Consider the following 20,072-nt stretch of genomic DNA (forward strand, 5'->3'; position numbering starts at 1 on the left):
GGCTTGGTAGTGTATTTCAGGGGTGCGCGGGAAGTTTCACACGCGATTGGGCTCGGTACGTGTATTTCAGGGGTCCGCGGGAAGTTTCACAGGCGAATGGCCTGGGTACGTGTATTTCAGGGGTGCGGGGGAAGTTTCACACGCAATTGGCCTGTGTACGTGTATTTCAGGGGTGCGCGGGAAGTTTCACACGCGATTGGCCTGGGTACGTGTATTTCGGGGTGCGCGGGAAGTTTCACATGCGATTGGGCCTGGGTACGTGTATTTCAGGGGTGCGCGGGAAGTTTCGCACACGATTGGGCTTGGTACGTGTATTTCAGGGGTGCGCGGGAAGTTTCACACGCGATTGGCCTAGGTACGTGTATTTAGGGGGTGCGCGGGAAGTTTCACACGCGATTGGGCTTGGTAGTGTATTTCAGGGGTGCGCGGGAAGTTTCACACGCGATTGGGCTGGGTACGTGTATTTCAGGGGTGCGCGGGAAGTTTCACACGCGATTGGCCTGGGTACGTGTATTTCAGGGGTGCGCGGGAAGTTTCACACGCGATTAGCCTGGGTACGTGTATTTCAGGGGTGCTCAGGAAGTTTCATACGCAATTGGCCTGGGTACGTGTATTTCAGGGGTGCGCGGGAAGTTTCACATGCGATTGGAGTAGGGTACGTGTATTACCGGGCTGCGCATGAAGTTTCACACGTGATTTTGCTGTCAGAGCGGGGAACGCGTATTTCGGGGGTGCGCGGGGAGTCCTACACGTGAATTGGCAGTGTGGGTCCTCCCAGGTGTCCCCTCTACCCCCTCCACAGCCCCTGCAGGCAGCCCACACCACAGGGGACTACCCCGCATCCCTGGTCATGTCCCACAGGCAGCCCATCCACCATGGGCATGCCCCCCAGCCAAGCTACATGTCACGTTGCAATATGATCACCAACTCATGTCTCCCAGCACCCCACCCCCCAGCAGTGCAGGGCATCTGCCAGCAGGCCCCCACACATGTCCCCCAGCACCCCCACCCCCCAGCAGTCAGGGGCACCTGCCAGCAGGCCCCCACACATGTCCCCCTGCACCCCCATACCCCAGCAGTCAGGGGCACCTGCCAGCAGGCCCCCACACATGTCCCCCAGCACCCCCACTCCCCAGCAGTGCAGGGCACCTGCCAGCAGGCCCCCACACATGTCCCCCAGCACCCCCACCTCCCAGCAGTCAGGGGCACCTGCCAGCAGGCCCCCACACATGTCCCACACATGTCCCCCTGAACCCCCACCCCCCAGCAGTCAGGGGCACCTGCCAGCAGGCCCCCAAACATGTCCCCCTGCACCCCACCCCCCAGCAGTCAGGGGCACCTGCCTGCAGGCCCCCACACATGTCCCACACATGTCCCCCTGAACCCCCACCCCCCAGCAGTCAGGGGCACCTGCCAGCAGGCCCCCACACATGTCCCCCTGCACCCCACCCCTCAGCAGTCAGGGGCACCTGCCACCAGGCCCCCACATATGTCCCCCAGCACCCCCACCCCCCAGCAGTCAGGGGCACCTGCCAGCAGGCCCCCACACATGTCCCCCAGCACCCCCACCCCCCAGCAGTGCAGGGCACCTGCCAGCAGGCCCCCACTCATGTCCCCCAGCACCCCCACACCCCAGCAGTCAGGGGCACCTGCCAGCAGTCCCCCACACATGTCCCACACATGACCCCTGCACCCACACCCCTCAGCAGTCAGGGGCACCTGCCAGCAGGCCCGCACACATGTCCCCCTGCACCCCTACCCTCCAGCAGTCAGGGGCACCTGCCAGCAGGCCCCCACACATGTCCCCCAGCACCCCCACCCCCCAGCAGTGCAGGGCACCTGCCAGCAGGCCCCCACTCATGTCCCACTCATGTCCCCCAGCACCCCCCCCAGCAGTCAGGGGCACCTGCCAGCAGGCCCCCACACATGTCCCCAAGCACCCCCACCCCCCAGCAGTCAGGGGCACCTGCCAGCAGGCCCCCACAAATGTCCCCCAGCACCCCCACCCCCCAGCAGTGCAGGGCACCTGCCAGCAGGCCCCCACTCATGTCCCCCAGCACCCCACCCCCCAGCAGTCAGGGGCACCTGCCAGCAGGCCCCCACACATGTCCCCCAGCACCCCCACACCGCAGCAGTCAGGGGCACCTGCCAGCAGGCCCCCACACATGTCCCCCAGCACCCCCACCCCCCCAGCAGCACAGGGCACCTGCCAGCAGGCCCCCACTCATGTCCCCCCAGCTCCCCCACCCCCCAGCAGTCAGGGGCACCTGCCAGCAGGCCCCCACACATGTCCCCCAGCACCCCCACCCCCCAGCAGTCAGGAGCACCTGCCAGCAGGCCCCCACACATGTCCCACACATGCCCCCCTGAACCCCCACCCCCCAGCAGTCAGGGGCACCTGCCAGCAGGCCCCTACACATGTCCCCCAGCACCCCCCACCCCCCAGCAGTGCAGGGCACCTGCCAGTAGGCCCCACACATGTCCCACTCATGTCCCCCAGCACCCCCACCCCCTAGCAGTCAGGGGCACCTGCCAGCAGGCCCCCACACATGTCCCCCAGCACCCCCACCCCCCAGCAGTGCAGGGCACCTGCCAGCAGGCCCCCACACATGTCCCACACATGTCCCCCTGCACCCCCACCCCCCAGCAGTCAGGGGAACCTGCTAGCAGGCCCCCACACATGTCCCCCAGCACCCCCCACCCCCCAGCAGTGCAGGGCACCTGCCAGTAGGCCCCACACATGTCCCACTCATGTCCCCCAGCACCCCCACCCCCTAGCAGTCAGGGGCACCTGCCAGCAGGCCCCCACACATGTCCCCCAGCACCCCCACCCCCCAGCAGTGCAGGGCACCTGCCAGCAGGCCCCCACACATGTCCCACACATGTCCCCCTGCACCCCCACCCCCCAGCAGTCAGGGGAACCTGCTAGCAGGCCCCCACACATGTCCCCCGGCACCCCCACCCTCCAGCAGTCAGGGGCACCTGCCAGCAGGCCCCCACACATGTCCCCCTACACCCCCACCCCCCAGCAGTCAGGGGCACCTGCCAGCAGGCCCCCACACATGTCCCCCTGCACCCCACCCCCCAGCAGTCAGGGGCACCTGCCAGCAGGCCCCCATACTTGTCCTCCAGCACCCCCACCCCTCCGGCAGTGCAGGGCACCTGCCAGCAAGCCCCCACTCATGTCCCACTCATGTCCCCCAGCACCCCCACCCCCCAGCAGTCAGGGGCACCTGCCAGCAGACCCCCACACATGTCCCCAAGCACCCCCACCCCCCAGCAGTCAGGGGCACCTGCCAGCAGGCCCCCACACATGTCCCACACATGTCCCCCTGGACCCCCAACCCCCATCATTGACAGGCACCTGCCAGCAGGCCTTGACACATGTCCCCCAGCCAACACGTCATCACAATCCAGAACCCTGGCTCTTATGGCGAAACAAATCCCAACCCCACAGCACCCCAGTCCAAACACCCAACCAAGCTTTACATCCACTCCAAATTGAAATCCCCATTACATGATAGATCACAAATAAGCAGTATGCGCATGAGTACAAGTCTGTCCGACCCACAAAATGGCAACACATGACTGAGAAAACCCACATTGTGACATGCATGAAACCACACATTGGATGTAATAAACAAAAATGTAATTAAGTCAAAATGAAGGGAATGAAATAAAAATACACAATAATGCCAATAATAATGAAAATGCAGCATGTCCCAAAAAATGATAAATAAAAAAAATGAGAATCCAAATTAATCCAAATGAAAATGTGTCCAAAGTCACCATCCAACAAAGCAAATCCAAAGGGAAAGAAAAGCGTAATATCCATTGCTCCATGGTGAAGAAAAATAAAGATGAAGGCGAAAAATCCACTGTAAAACTATGTACAAATAGCAAAAGCAGGGTCCATGAGCCCAACGACATGAATGAAACCTACAATGAAACCTACCTAATTACTAACTATATACAAAAATGTGGGGCATAGTCCATGCACCCCAAATGAAAGAAAAAAGAAATGAAACTTAACACTTATGAACTATATACAATGGCGGCGGGCAAGTCCAACGGCTCACTTGTTGATGTCATGGGCCAGGGCATCATCAAACTCCTGTTCAATGTCTTGGAGGCGGGCCTGTTCTCGGGCCTTGAGGTCTCGCAGGGATAACGCCATGTCCACCTCCAACTCCCTGTGAATTATATATTTTTTCTCCCCTGCACCTTGAATTTTTCTTAAATAGATTCCTCTATTCCATAATAGAGCACCATATGTGTACTTAAATCCGATACATTCTGAGTGTCAGGTGTTTACCCTCCAGTTTGTTAGTTTATTTTCTCTCTACGGGTTGGCATAAATTAACACCTGCACCAAACACCAAAGTATGTCATTCTCTAAAATCAACACTTTAACAAATAAAGAAGCTACTACACTAGCATTTACAGAAGAGGAGGCTAAAAGGATCCTTAGCCTAATAAAAGATACCGACAACGAAACGGCAGGAGACGATAACCCAGAAAGACTAATTTTTAAACTTGAGAAATTGATAAGAAGAGAAATATCTCAAAAATTGCATGTTACCACTTTAGCACAATATTACAAAAGTAAAAAAATCCCCCGTGGATTAAGAGTTTACCTTAGACCTACATTGTGTAGGGACAATCAATTATTCGTCAAGCGTTGGGAGCAAATACTCAACAAATGCTCACTGGACTTGATTCTTCTAACTATTGAGGAATTAGCAGGCTCTCTCTCATCAATTAATCAAGAGATCGAGGATTTAACAGCACAACTGTCTAAACTAAAAACAGCAGAGGATCTAACAACCATCCTCGAAGACACCAATCGCAAACTGGAGAGCTATAAACGCGACATCGAACAAAGGAAGATTAGGAAGTTCAGACGGGACACACTAGACTACGCTCGTGACATCGTTTACACTTGGCAAGATTTCTACAACAACACCCGACCTGGTCCTACTAGACCCTTTAGACAACCGGGTACACCGGCACCAATCAACAACAGTGACAGCAGCGACGTAACCAGTGGTGAACAAGATACGTTGAATCCAATACACTCATCCGCACCTACAAATATACCTTTAGATCCCACGGAACCACCCATACAACCGGACACATTCATTCCCACAACATCCACAGCGCCTTTTTTAGGCGGAGGAAAACCAGAAGAAGCCAAAAGAAAACCAAGGCAAAAGAACAAACCATAAGTTCCAACATTCTAAACATCTCCTCCAAAACTTTAACCAAATCGCAAATGGATACACTGAACCTGGGCCTATCATTCATTCCTACATCTAGCACTACCAACTTTGAAGAAGAAGTGAATTTATTCAAACTTATACGGAAAATGGAACTCAAAGTATTCTTTGACTCACTTCCTGAATCAACTGGACAACGCAAGAAACATGAATATCTTGAATTAAAAAATAAAAGTTCTTTTCATCCTCAATTAAACCATCCAGTCATTAATCTCTTCAAGTTTAAAACCTCAAAAGAACTAAAACGACTCAAATACAATACTCCTAAGAAAATCAACATTAGGAAACATCAACTTAAATTGATAAAAGAATTGGCGGAAGATCCATCTATCATACTGAAATCAGCAGATAAAGGCGGCGCCTTAGTACTGATGGATACCAACTTTTACAACTCTGGATGTCTGAATTTACTGAATGACCAAGGCACATATTTGGTATTGGACTCTGACCCTATCTTGGCCATCAAAGACATTATTTAAAAAAACCGTAGAGAAAGCATTAGAAATGGATTGGATCTCTGATCATACGTGTGACTTCCTAATTAAAAAATTTCCTGTGACCCCGGTATTTTATGCTCTTCCAAAAATCCATAAAGATAAGACCAAACCACCATTCAGACCTATTGTTGCGGGGACTGAAAGTGTGTTTCACCCCTTAGCTACTTATTTGGATCAAGCACTCCAACCATTGGTACAACGGACATCCACTTACTTGTAAGACACTGCTCATTTTCTGAGAGTCATCAATGAAACACTAATCGACAATTCCACATCTATCCTATTTACACTGGATGTTAATAGCCTGTACACCTCCATCCCACATCAACAAGGGATAGAAGCACTGGAATGGTTTCTTTTGAAACATAGAAACATCAAGATCCATAAAGTATTTGCTATAGAACTTATTCACATCATTTTATTCAATAACTATTTTAGGTTCAATGATAAATTCTATCTACAAACAGCAGGCACATCGATGGGATCACCTGTGGCCCCATCCTATGCCAACATTTTTATGTTCCATTTTGAAGAGACCTATGTATTGAATACTGAACCGTGGAAAACCAAGATAGCTCTGTGGAAAAGGTACATAGACGATATCTTCGGTATCTGGCTAGGCACCAAAGATGAACTCAACCAGTTTTTCCATTATCTAAACAATTGCCATGAAAGAGTTACCTTTACCCTAGAGATGGGCACACCCAACATTCATTTCCTGGATATTAACATTGGGATCATTGGTAACAATCTACAAACCAGTATTTATAGGAAACCCACGGACTGCAACAGCACACTACGATTTGAAAGTTTTCACCCAACTCACTTGAAGGACAACTTACCTTTTAGTCAAATGCTACGTCTTAAAAGGATTACATCTGACACCACTAAATTACAAGGTGAATATGAGGAGATGAAACAAAGGTTCATCAATAGGGGTTTCCCTGACGCCATCGTTGATAAAGCTATCAGACGTACCGCTACCCTTACAAGATCTAACCTACTGGAAGAAAAACCTAAGAAGACCAATACTAGACTCATTCATACACTGAAATTCTCCAGTCAGAGTTACCAGATCAAGAGAATAATCACCAAGAATTGGGACCTCATCAAAGCTGACTCTAATCTCAACAAGTTATTCCCAGAACCGCCAATGTTGGCATACAAGAGAGGAAAGAACTTGAGGGACAGTTTGGTTAAAGCAGAAAAGAAAACATCACCAGCACAAACGACTTTGAGAAAACAAAAACCTGGAACTTACCCATGTCTACACTGCCAGCATTGCCCTAATATAATTAAAGGTGAATACATCCGACACCCCAGCAATGGTAAAAAAATATTCCTATCAGATCATGCTACTTGTGACAGCAAAAATATCATCTATGCCTTAAGATGTCCCTGTGGGAAATATTATGTAGGCAAAACCATCAGGAAAGCGAAAGAACGCTGGACAGAACATAAGTCTAATATCAGAACACAGAATGACAAGTCACCAGTCTTTAGACACTTCAAGGAGAATGGCCATAACATCGCACAACTCAGATGGGTTATTTTAGAAACTGTACATTCCCTGTCAAGAGGAGGAGACTTTGCTAAGAAGTTAGCACAAAGAGAACTGTACTGGATCCACAAACTGGACTCGGTTAACCCTAAGGGTCTGAATGAAGATTTTTATCTAGGGCCCTTCCTTTGAATCGCCTTCCTTCTAAGCCTTACGTACTGCTAGCTTTTGAGTTTAAACTTAGGTTCTCACTTCCCCCTATAGTTACTATTAGTTAGCTTAGGGTTCACATCTGGGCCAATCATATCCATTTCTCAACAGATTGTGCACTCATTAGACATGAGGCAGAGTACAACGTGCCTTGTTGATCAGATTGATATTACTTATTCATTGTATTTTTATGGATGTTTTTCCCCCGTGTTTACATTTTACAATGTATAGGTGTTCTATGTGTAACATGACATACCTGGCTACTAATGCATTTGCATCTTCCTATGATTATGTCATACAAATATTCGGGCTATGGATCTTGAAAGGTTCATTGACACTAGTTCTTTAAGTACACTCCCATTCATACAGCTTCTCTGATCATTTCTAACAAATATTTGGGCCATTCTCCTTTGAAAGTTCCATGACAACTGTTTTTGCATTACATCTCTGGGTAGACCCCCCTCGAACGTGCTTTCCCGTGTTCCCTGACCGAATCAGTCACTCTCAACAGACGTGCATACAGTGTTTACTTGCACGTAATGACGTCACTACAATGACGCATATATTAGCCGCCATCTTTGACGGTGTTTGAAGCGACTGCTCGTTTTCTCTTACCTGTTTTTCCTGCCTTACTAAGATCCCAATAAGTTTTTCTAGGACAGGGCCTCACTACTTCAATTTAACCCTGATATATACTTATGTAATTGTATCAGTCGCTCTATTTGTAACTGACTTAACAGACGTGTATAAAGTGTTGACATTGGCGACGTCATGCGTTCTACGGTGCGCTGCAGCGTAATGACGTCATAACAATGACGTATATATTAGCAGCCATTTTTTAAACGGTGGTTTATTGCGACTACTGGTTTCCGCTGCACTTACCTGGCTTACCTGCCCTACTATGACCACAGTAAGTTATTCTAGAACAGGGCTTCGCTACTTTCACTCAACTCTGACGTATATTCCTGAAACTTTAGACTGACTTAATCGTTCTATTTGTAACGAGTGGCGCCTTCATTTTGTAGGAACCGCGCACAGATTGATATTACTGCCTTCCATTGACATCAATATGACACCTGAACCTTTCTGAGCTTCAGATGCTAGCGATTTCGGTTTAACTAAGTAAGTCCACAGATTTTTCTCCTACCCCTACCCACTCCAAACCACAATGCTCCATTAGCAATCTTTGCCTCTTTTTGTTACACTATAGGGGATTCAGACAGCTACACCTTGTTGGGATGACACACTTATGCAACAACTTGACCCAGTTCATCCTTTAATGTAACATACGGTATGTCTTTTACACTTGATACACCTATGGGTATTTGTAACTGTTCTTTTTATAAATTACAATTGTCTGATAGAATGATGACACTGCTAAAATGATACTAACTCTAGCTCCTTGTTGCTTTATAACTAGATTGTGGACTCTTATAGTGGGTGAGCCACTTCCTGCTTTAAAAATGCATATGATGATTGGATAATTTACTGTCTCTGTACAATTAGTCTATGTTATTATCATGTAAACTGAAATTATTATTATTTTGTATATATTTCTCTAGAGTTACTGTGATTGACACAACGAACAACAACAGCCCCTGATGAAGAGAACATTTTTTCTCGAAACGCGTTGGGCATTTGCTCTTTAAAAATAAATCCTGATTGGACAACCAACTCTCTTTTGAACTAATTAATAGACTTTGACGTTAAACGGATACTGTGAACTACTTTGTTGCTCAATTGTATCTTATTTTGAATTACTATGTTGTTACATTTAACTTTCAATTGATTTACTCTATGTACTCCTATTCCCCTCTTGGGAATATACCTTCATTCAGCTTGTTTAAGCGATTAATAGAGTGCAGGGGACGGGAGTTCCCTATTAGGGTTCTTTTTTTGGTCTTTGTGTAATTGTACAACCCATATGCCAGGGTTGATATTTTTTCTCCCCTGCACCTTGAATTTTTCTTAAATAGATTCCTCTATTCCATAATAGAGCACCATATGTGTACTTAAATCCGATACATTCTGAGTGTCAGGTGTTTACCCTCCAGTTTGTTAATTCCCTCAAGGCACTCAGCCCGCCTCAGTGCCCTGCGCATGGAGTTCTCCGCCCTGACCATCATGAGCCGTGCCTTCTCCGCCCGCCGCCGCTCCGCACCTATCTGCTGGCCCAACCCTGCCACACGGAAGACACTCCCATTCCAGGGTCCTCCTGCCCTCCAGCCGATGCCTGCCTCTCTGATGTAGATTGCCCCGAGCCATGATGCCTCCCATGTTGAGCCTGCCGCTGCCTCCGACGCAACTGCCTCTGCCAGCACGACGGCATCCAGGCTGATGGAATCTACCAACGCCGTCGTGCACGTGCCCTGCTCGATGATGCCGGCACATCCTCCATCTGCTGGGGTCCAGTTGCTGTGGTGTTGACCCCTGCTGGACCTCTGACTCCCGACTGTGGCAGGGATGGGATCCCCACCGAGCTGGCTGCGTTGGTCAGGGCAGGTCCACAGGGGGCCTTGGTGGCATCTGGGCCAGGCGACGGCATGGAGAACGACTGGCACATAGTCTCCACAGAGGAGGAGAGGGGTGCCAGAGTGACCGACACATGTACAAAACCCCCGACCATGGACACTCCCAACTGGGCCACATTGGCACGCTGCTCTTCGTGATGACGTGCGTGCTCCCCCCGGGAAGCAAGCACGTCATCACGAATGTCACGCGTGCGCAACGCGACACCAATCAGGACCTTCTCCATATGGCCAGGGGTCACCTCGTCCGCAGGTAGAGGAGTGTCAGATGACATGGACATCCCCTCTACCTGCGGACGGGCCTGGGATGGGGCATACCTGCTGGTGTATGGTGGTGCAGTCACAGGGTCAGGAACAGCGACATGCACAGGCCCCTCCGCGGTGACCTGTTCTGCCTCCTGCCCCTGGACTGCACCACTTGCACCCGTGGTACCACCCCCACCAGGCCCCATGTACGGCTCAGTAGCGGCCTCCTCCTCCTCTGTGGAAACCACCAACCTGGATGGCTCCACACCGTCTTCTGCCATTGCAAGCCCCTGTGGGGGCTCACCCACCCCTTCCGCTGCAGCCGTGTGGCAGACGCAGCACCAGTCCCCTCACTCCCGGACAATGGTAAATTCTGGGAGGGTGATTGGGCCTTGCGTCGCCGGCCGGTGGGGGCATCCCCGCCGCTTTGCTCCACAGTGCCGTCTCCGCCCTCTTCATCACTTGCCGTTGTGTAGAGGGAGACATAGAACACAAGCATCAGGGTACTGTACAATGGTCCCCTAGACAGGAAGCAATAGCAGATGAGTGGCACTGTCAAACATCACTTCCATCATGTCCCTCCACAACACATGGGTCAGTGCAGGCAAAACATGTGCAGTAACATGCATGGCGCATGCTATGAACATTAGCATACATGTCCAAGGGACTCTTCAAACATACAATGCTGTTTTGAAACTCACATGCATCATGGGTCATGCCCATCACATGCACAAACTTCACCCTAGTTTCATCCATCTGGCCTCGTACACCCCAGACACAGTGGATACAAGGATGAGTAGGCTGCATCAGTGAATCTGAACATTGTCACAGACATGTGTCATGCATCCATGGCATTTCCAAGTCGCAGACACGCAAGTCAGACACACAGACATGGACACCATACATGTCCATGACAGCAGCACCCATCTCTCACACCCCATCCATGTCCAATAACAGAGACAGGCATGCATTAATGTGTGCATTCCCCATGCTGCTCCGCATGTTGCATTGTAACGCATGCATCAACCATGTGGTTCACACATTACTGGTCTCACATGCATGACCATGATGTCCCTGCACACACACATACGTATTTGGCCTATGTCACACAAACAGGCAAGTATCAGACAACCAGCACCCTGCACCATGCCCTGTCTCACACAGCAATGCTTGGCCACTTACCGCTCAACTCCGGATGGGTCTGCCTCCGAAGGATCTGGGCATGGAGCGTTGGGCCTACGCGTTCCAGGACCCTCATTTGGATGGTACTCATGCTGCCTCGGCCCCCCTCCACGAGGCACCAGGCCTTGTTGAGGGTCCTGGACCTCAAGTCCTCCCAGCGCTTCTTGACATGTTGGTAGTTGCAGGTTGCCACCCCCTTCGCATTGATGGCAACCACTGCGTCATCCCAGATCCTCTCCCGTCCTTCCTTGTTGGCGCGTCTTGTTCCGAAGAGGGCATCATAATGCCCCAGGACATGCTCCCCCAGGACACCAACTTAGGTGGCAGTGAAGCTGTTGGCCCTCTGCCTCTCTGGCTGGGGGTTGCCAGTGGTGCCAGATGGAGATGTGCCCAACATGGCAACCCCAGAGGCAGGAGTGGGTGGGCAACTGGGTCCTGGGGCTGGGCTGTGGAGCGATGGAATCCCAGTCGGGAATCTTCTGTTCCAGCAGGGGTGGACACAGCAACTGGACCCCTCCCTGCAGATGGCTGATGTGCAGGCACCAAATAGCAGGGCACGTGGGCAGCAGGCAGGCAGCAGCAGATGGCTGGTGGGAGCGTGCTCGGGGCTCTTGGGGGCAGGAAAATGGCCTTCAGGGCAGGAGCGTGGTCTTCCGTGTGTGTACGCGTGGCCAGCTTGATACGGAGTGATTTCGCATGTGAAAATCTTGCACGTCAGCGTGTAATTTGAGGAAAGGCCCTTAGCGCGTAAGCGCGTCAGCACACGTACGCGATATCATTGGACCAAAGGCCCTTAGCGCGTAAGCGCGTCTGTGACGTATTGTGCACGGGCGTTGCCCTTTCGCGTGTAAAACTTGCCGCGCACCCCTGAAATACACGTACTCCGCTTGAACCTGGCCCTTTCGCGTGTGAAACTTCACGCGCACCCCGTAACACACATACCCTGCTAAAATCACGGGTGAAACTTCCCGCGACCCCAGGAATACACGTACTCCGCTCAATAGGGCCCTTTCGCGTGTAAAACTTCACACTATACCCCAGAACTACACGTATCCCGCTCGCTCGCAAAGGGCCAATATTTCTGGGGTTCGCGTGAAGTTTCCCACGCGATAGGCCCCGTGCGAGTGGGGTACGTGTATTACTGGGGTTCGCATGAAGTTTCACACGCGATAGGCCCTGTGCGAGTGGGGTACGTGTATTACTGGGGTTCGCAGCAAGTTTTACACGCGATAGGCCCTGTGCGAGTGGGGTACGTGTATTACTGGGGTTCACGTGAAGTTTCACACGCGATAGGCCCTGTGCGAGTGGAGTACGTGTATTACTGAGGTTCCCATGAAGTTTCACACGCGATAGGCCCTGTGCGAGTGGGGTACGTGTATTACTGGGGTTCGTGGGAAGTTTCACATGCGATTTTGCTGTCAGAGCGGGGTACGTGAATTTCGGGGGGCACGGGGAGTCCTACACGTGAATTGGCAGTGTGGGTCCTCCCAGGTGTTCCCTCTACACCCTCCACGGCCCCTGCAGGCAGACCACACCACAGGCGACTACCTCGCACCCCCGGTCATGTTCCACAGGCAGCCCATCCACCATGGGCATGCACCCCAGCCAAGCCACCTGTCCGCTTGCACCACTGATCACCAACTCATGTCCCCTTGCACCCCCACCCCCCAGCAGTGCAGGGCACCTGCCAGCAGGTCCCCACTCATGTCTCACTCATGTCCCCCTGCACCCCCACCCCCCTGCAGTGCAGGGTACCTGCCAGCAGGCCCCCACTCATGTCCTACTCATGTCCCCTTGCACCTCCACCCCCCAGCAGTGTGGGGCACCTGCCAGCAGGCCCCCACTCATGTCCCATTCATGTCCCCCCGCACCCTCACCCCCCAGCAGTGCGTGACACCTGCCAGCAGGCCCCCACTCATGTCCCACTCATGTCCCCCTGCACCCCCACCCCCCAGCAGTTCGTGACACCTGCCAGCAGGCCCCCACTCATGTCCCACTCATGTCCCCCTGCACCCCCACCCCCCAGCAGTGCGTGACACCTGCCAGCAGGCCCCCACTCATGTCCCCTTGCACCCCCACCCCCCAGCAGTGTGGGGCACCTGCCAGCAGGCCCCCACTCATGTCCCACTCATGTCCCCCTGCACCCCCACCCCCCAGCAGTGCGTGACACCTGCCAGCAGGCCCCCACTCATGTCCCACTCATGTCCCCCTGCACCCCCACCCCCCAGCAGTGCGGGGCACCTGCCAGCAGGCCCCCACTCATGTCCCACTCATGTCCCCATGCACCCCCACCCCCCAGCAGTGCGGGGCAAACCAAGGAAAGCATACCACACAATGAAGTATCAAATAAAAATGTATTAGACACAAAAGCAAGGGAATGAAATGAAATCACACAATAATGTAAATAATAAATAAAAAGCTGCATGTCCAAAATATGAAAAAGAAGATGTGTAAAACCAGAATAAAAATCAATCCAAAAGCAAATGGGTCCTAAGAGTCTGTCCGTCAAATCAAATCCAAAGTGAAAAAAAGAAAAATCCATTGATCCATGGTTAAAAAAAAAGGCAAATGAAGTGAAATCCATTGTGGAACTATATACAAAGTACAAATCCAGGGTCCATGAGCCCAACCATTGAAAGGAAACCTACAAAAACCCTACATAATGAACAACTATATACAAAAAGGTGGGGCATTGTCCAAGCGCCCCAAATGAAAAGAAAAACAAAAGGAAACCTAACACTAAAGAACTATTTACAATGGCAGCGGGCTAGTCCAACGGCTCACTTTCTGATTTCCCGGGCCAGGGCATCATCGAACTCCTGTTCGATGTCCCTGAGGTGGTCCTCTTCCATGGCCCCGAGGGTTCGCAGGGACGATGTCATGTGGACCTCCAGGTCCCTGCGAATGGCCTCGAGGCACTCGGCCCGCCTCAGGGCCCTACGCATCGATTTCTCCGCCCTGACCATCGTGAGCTGTGCCTCTTCCGCCCGCTGCCGCTCCGCATCTATAGCATGGCCCAATCGCTGCCACACGGAAGACACTTCCCGTCCTGGGTCCTCCTGCCCTCTGGCCGATGCCTGCCCTCCGATGTTGAAGGCCCCAAGCCATCATGGCTCCCACCTTGTTGCTGCTGCTGCTGTGCCTCTGCCTGTGCCCTGGCTCCTGCTGCCTGCACATCCTCCTCCGGCTGAGGTACAGTTGTTGAGGTGGCCACCCCTGCTGGATGTCCGACTCCCAACTGTGGCAGGGATGTGTCCTCCACCAGCCGGGCCGCAGGGTCAGAGGTAGCTCCACAGGGCACCCAGGTGACACATGGGTGGGAAGATGGCACGGAGGACGACTGGCGCATAGGGGGTTCAGTTGAGGAGGGGGTCAGAACAAGGTCCAGAAAATGGAGGAATCCAGCCCTGGTGACCTGTCCCAGTGGGTCAACGCAAGTCTCCTAATGAAAAGACTGCAGGTCAGCTCGCATGGCACATTGACGCAACGTCACCCCACCCAGGACAGGCTCAACCCGGTTCCGGATACCCACATCCGCAGGGAGAGGAAGGCCAGTTGGTGTAAGCTGATCCCCTCCCTGAGAACGGGTCTGTATGTAGGCATCCCTGCTGGTGCGGGATGATGCAGTGACAGGATCGGGGACAGGATTACACACAGGCACCTCTGCGGTGTCCTGTGCTGCCTCCTGTCCCTGCCCCTGCACTGCACCACTAGCACCAGTGGAATCCCCACCTCCAGACCCCGTCTCTGTCCCTTGCATGGCCTCCTCCTCCACCAAACCCCCCACCAACCTGGATGACTCCATGCCATCTTCCTCCGTCGGACCCTGTGGGGTCTCAGCTGACCCTTCTGCTGCTGAGGAGTCCAACTCCGACCTCCGCCTCTTGGACCTACCCTTGGCAGCTGCGGCCTGGGATGCGGCACCAGACTCCTCACTCCCCGACGAGATCACAACCTGGGAGGGGAACCGGGCCTTGCATCTCCGGCTGGCGGTGCGATCTCTGCTGCTGGGCTCCACAGCACCCTCTCCACCCTCTTCATCAGTTGATGCTGCAGACAGGGAGAGATAGGAGACAGGCATCAGGGCACTGTACAATGGACTGATACACACATGACAGTTCCACATGAGTGGCAGTGTCAAACTTCAGACATGGCATCACAATCCCCAACCCACATGTCATTTGAAATCACACACATGAGCTATTCCACAGCCATATCACAACGGCCAGCACCATCCATACACATACAACAGCATGAGCAGCCAAAGATGAGCCAGACATCACATGAAGCACAGGGAGTGCACTAGACATGCACACACGCCACCACACTTACATGCATGTGTACACCTCCACCAACTGTCACAGTGATGAGATCGGCATCCAAGTCACATCTGGCAATCAGCCTTCTACATATCAGTGTCACATGCATCCATGTTGCATCACTGTTGCACCCTTGTGAAATACACACACATGCACATGTACACGGTGCAGATACATGCAGCTGGAACCAACATCCATGTGTGACACCACTACCATGCCAACTTACATACACAGTCATTCAAACATGTGTGCTCACACATATGCATTTGGCCTGCATGCTTACCCACACATACACCATCTATGTGTCTCACACATGAGAGAACTCACATGTGTTAGCCTCACGGCCCTATACATACACATCCATACATGGCCCTACAAAACCACATGTGCAACCTGCACACTACTGGCACACCACCACACGCACAGCTTCCAATCAGTATGCATGTACACTTACCGCTCGACTCCAGACGGGTCTGCCTCTCAAGGACCTGGACATGGAGCGCTGGGCATATGCGTTCCAGGACCCTCATCTGGTGTTCCGACAGGTGGCCCAGATGGTGGTGTGCCCGACATGGCAACCCCAGAGGCAGGTGTGGGTAGGCAACTGGGTCCTGGGGTTGGGCTGTGGAGCGATGGTATCCCAGTCGGGAGTCTTCAGTTCCAACAGGGGTGGTCACAGCAACTGCACCCCTGGCTGATGTGCAGGCAGCAAATAGCAGGGAACGTGGGCAGCAGGCAGGCAGGCAGCAGCAGATGGCAGGTGGGAGCGTGCTCGGGGCTCTTGGGGGCAGGAAAATGGCCTTCAGGGCAGGAGCGTGGTCTTCCCTGTGTTTTCGCGTGGCCAGCTTGATACGGAGTAATTTGGCACGTGAAAATCTTGCACGTCAGCGTGTAATTCGAGGAAAGGCCCTAAGCGCGTAAGCGTGTCAGCGCACGCACGGGATTCCATTGGACGTAAGTTACATTACGCGCACAGGTGTTTCACTCATAGCACGTGATGACGGAGCACACGTGGAAAAACTGCACCTCCGAGTGTCATTGCGTGTAATTGGATTAAAGCGCCCGCGTACACGCGTCTCTGACGTGTACGTGTGGGTGGGTGGGTTTAAAAGCTGCGTGTAGGACGCCATTTCCTTGTACGTGCTTTTCGTGGAGAGCGAGTGGGTGAAATCTGTACTTCTTGTCGGTTCATACGCGATTACTTCACAGCGTTTCTAGTTCGTACTCCCTGTTACCTCTGACAGCTATTTTCTGTTTTTTTCTTGGGCCTGTTTCCTCAAACAGAGTTGACTTCTCCTTTTGTCCTGTCTCCTCAAACAGCGTACAATTCTTCTTTTGGCGGGGGTGTTGCCAACGCGCACACACGCATATTTTTCACGTTCTTTTTCCAGGCAGACGGTGAGTTCCGCACGTACTTAGCAACTGTGCTTGCCCGTGCGTCGCCTTCCCCTTCAGAGGTCATTGTAGGCTATGTGTATTACGGTTACGCTTATTTTTGTATTTCTGGGTGCCACAGCATAGTGCAGGTTCATTTTTTCACGCACGTGGTCTACGAGGGGTAGAGTGCACGTTTATTTTTGATTTTGGGCTGCCTGTGCGTTGCGTGACCCGTCATATTCCCCCAGGGGTCACAGACAGCCTTGTTAGAGCACTAGGGTACGAATTCCATCTGGTATCCTACCCCTTTGGCCCCCACTTGCCCAGGACAATAGTTTACTGCAACTCCCATACGCACAACAACATCAGTGCTGTTAGGGAGAATTCTCTGTTTAGGCTGAATTTCCTAACCTAGTGAGTCCCCCAGCAGCTTTGCTGGATTTCTGGAGTTTGTTTTTTTTCCATCCTGCCAAGAGTGAGACTCTTTTCTCCCACTCTTGGACATAAATGTGGGTGATTCCTGTGAATGTCAATGTGTTCTATGGGCTATGGGGTCTTTTACTCCATAGGGTCTCATGTGTTTTACTATGTGTGTTACACCGCACCTCCGTGCCGTAACACTGGGGTGTCCTAGGGGATCCCCACCATAGACTCCATACCCTGGGACTGACTACTGTCTCCCAGGGCATGTAAAGTCACCATTGGCTTTACTAGACCTAAATTTACTAACAAAACTAGTACAAACCATCCTATTGTGGACCTACTAGTAGGGGTAATTCGATTACCCCTGGGTCTGTTATTCGAGGGGGCACTGTCCCATCCCCCCTCGTTGAGTTTTGGCTGGTGGCAGTGGAACCTACTTGTTATATTCGACCCCGAATATAATTCTATGGGATTCTTCCCATTGTTGGAGGCTAATACTTTTTCCCCGTTAGTCTCTAACATACCGCCGGTATATTTGTCTTAAATAAATCTACCGGTCGGTATTTTCTGCCAGAACTCGGTTTTTAAAAATGGCGTCTGTGTTCACCTCTGTAACTCCGAACCAAAGGTTGAGCCCTTTGTTGCACTTTTGGTGGGCTTCTACACAGAAGCCCTCCAGAGTGGTGCCATTCTGTCTGGGTACCACAGGGGATGTGGGAGGGGGTTTAGGCACCCTGGACTGAGTTGCCTTGCCAACTCAAGTCGCACTCTGGTGTGATTGGCCCAAGTGGTGAGCCACCCCGCTCACCACTTAGCATGTTTTTGATTGACAGCTAGGCTGAATGATTGGGGGTTTGCTGCATAAAAGCAGGGCTTTTGGGACTGGATCTTCAGAGTTCGCCACAGGACCTAAGAATCCGACGAGGGTAAAGCTGAGCCGACCTGCAACGACGACACCTCCGGTGGAGCCCTGCTGAACCGACTCACCACTTCCCAACGACAGAGGAGATCTCCCTGCTGGAGAGTCTTCTCCCCCTGACTGGTGGGAACAACCAGTCCCTTTGCTTTTTCTTCGCTTCCAGGCGTAGTGGTCGAATTGCCCATGCTGAGCACCCCGGCAACCGGATAGCCACTAGCCCATACCGCGACCAAAAGGTGGTGCCTTGTGATGGAGCACTCCGCGGCTAGTCTCTTCCCTGGTGGTGCAACGATCTTCAACTTTCCTTCGACGACGAGATCATCTCATCTCTTGGCAAAGCCCCGACTTGCATCCACCACCAGGAACAACTGCCCCCGCCGGAGCTGTCTCTTCACTTACAAGGTACCGTGTCCGCCTGGCTTCCCTTGTGACGGTTAGCGTGAGGTGTCTTAAATCCTTACCTTTCCATTGGGTCGCCTCCAGACCTTCTTAACTTTTTGTTCTAAACTGGTCCAACTTTTCTGTGCCAATTTGCTACAAAGACTCGAAGTGCGTTTCCGAGTGGGCCTGGCCTCTGAACTTTGTGATCCACAGTAGACCCTGCCTTACGGGCCTTGCATTTGCTTCGTAAAATTGTTGGTACCGAGTTGGTTTCATACCCTGCCTTTTCTCTCCCGTTCTAACGAATATTAGAGTGCCATCTAGGTTAAAGCATTCACCTCTGTCTGCAAATAAGTGGTGCCGTTGAACCTAGACTTGTCGAAATATTGTTAGGGGATTGAAATACTTATAGTAATTGTAATTGAAGTTGTTTACCGTATTAGTGCCAGTGTGTTTTCATAGATGTGTCCTTAAAATAAATAATTATATATCTTTACACCCAAGTTCTGTTCCGTGTCTGCTTGTTCTACGGTGTAAATTGCCCTATCTTGTATACTCCACATACTGCCTAACTTTTCTTGAGAGAGGTCTGACTGCTCAGCCACAGCTACCAGGTGAATCTGTGTGGTACAGACGCTACCAAGTGGGTTTACTGCCAAACACCTGTAAGCCTAAATCTTTTGCAGTGGTCCCAGAGGGAACTGCACAGGTTTCTGCTTAACAAGTGCCATGGCTGGGAGGCGAGCAAGCGGTAAGGGAGGCAAAGGTGGCCGACCCTCAAAAGGTGGGCATGGTGGGCGCGGTAGGGGACGTGGCCGGAATTTGCAGGGTGCCCCCATGTGTGGAGGAACAATCAGGGACACCCAGGCCCCCCATGGCTGAGGGAAACGTGGCTGACACCATCCAAGCTCAGCCCCTGTTGGACCAGCCCATTGTGGCACCTGACCTGGCACAGGATGACTCCCTGGCTGACTTCCAGGTCAGCAAGTCGAGGCCACGTGTGGTGGTGCAAGTTGTTGTCACCAATCCACGTGTATGTGCCGCAGCTATGTCATCTGCTGCCCCAAGTATGCAGGGTGGGGAGGCTGCAGGGGCAGCTGCAGCTCCATCTGCCCCAGCTCTGACTCTCCCAGCCAGGACAGTGTCAGTCCCAGTCCATCAAACTGACGTTATCCCTGCCAACATTACCCTGTAACCAATGCCTGCATCA

Source organism: Ambystoma mexicanum, chromosome 6p, assembly GCF_040938575.1.
Source record: "Ambystoma mexicanum isolate Mex_15411 chromosome 6p, UKY_AmexF1_1, whole genome shotgun sequence".
Lineage (NCBI taxonomy): Eukaryota > Metazoa > Chordata > Amphibia > Caudata > Ambystomatidae > Ambystoma > Ambystoma mexicanum.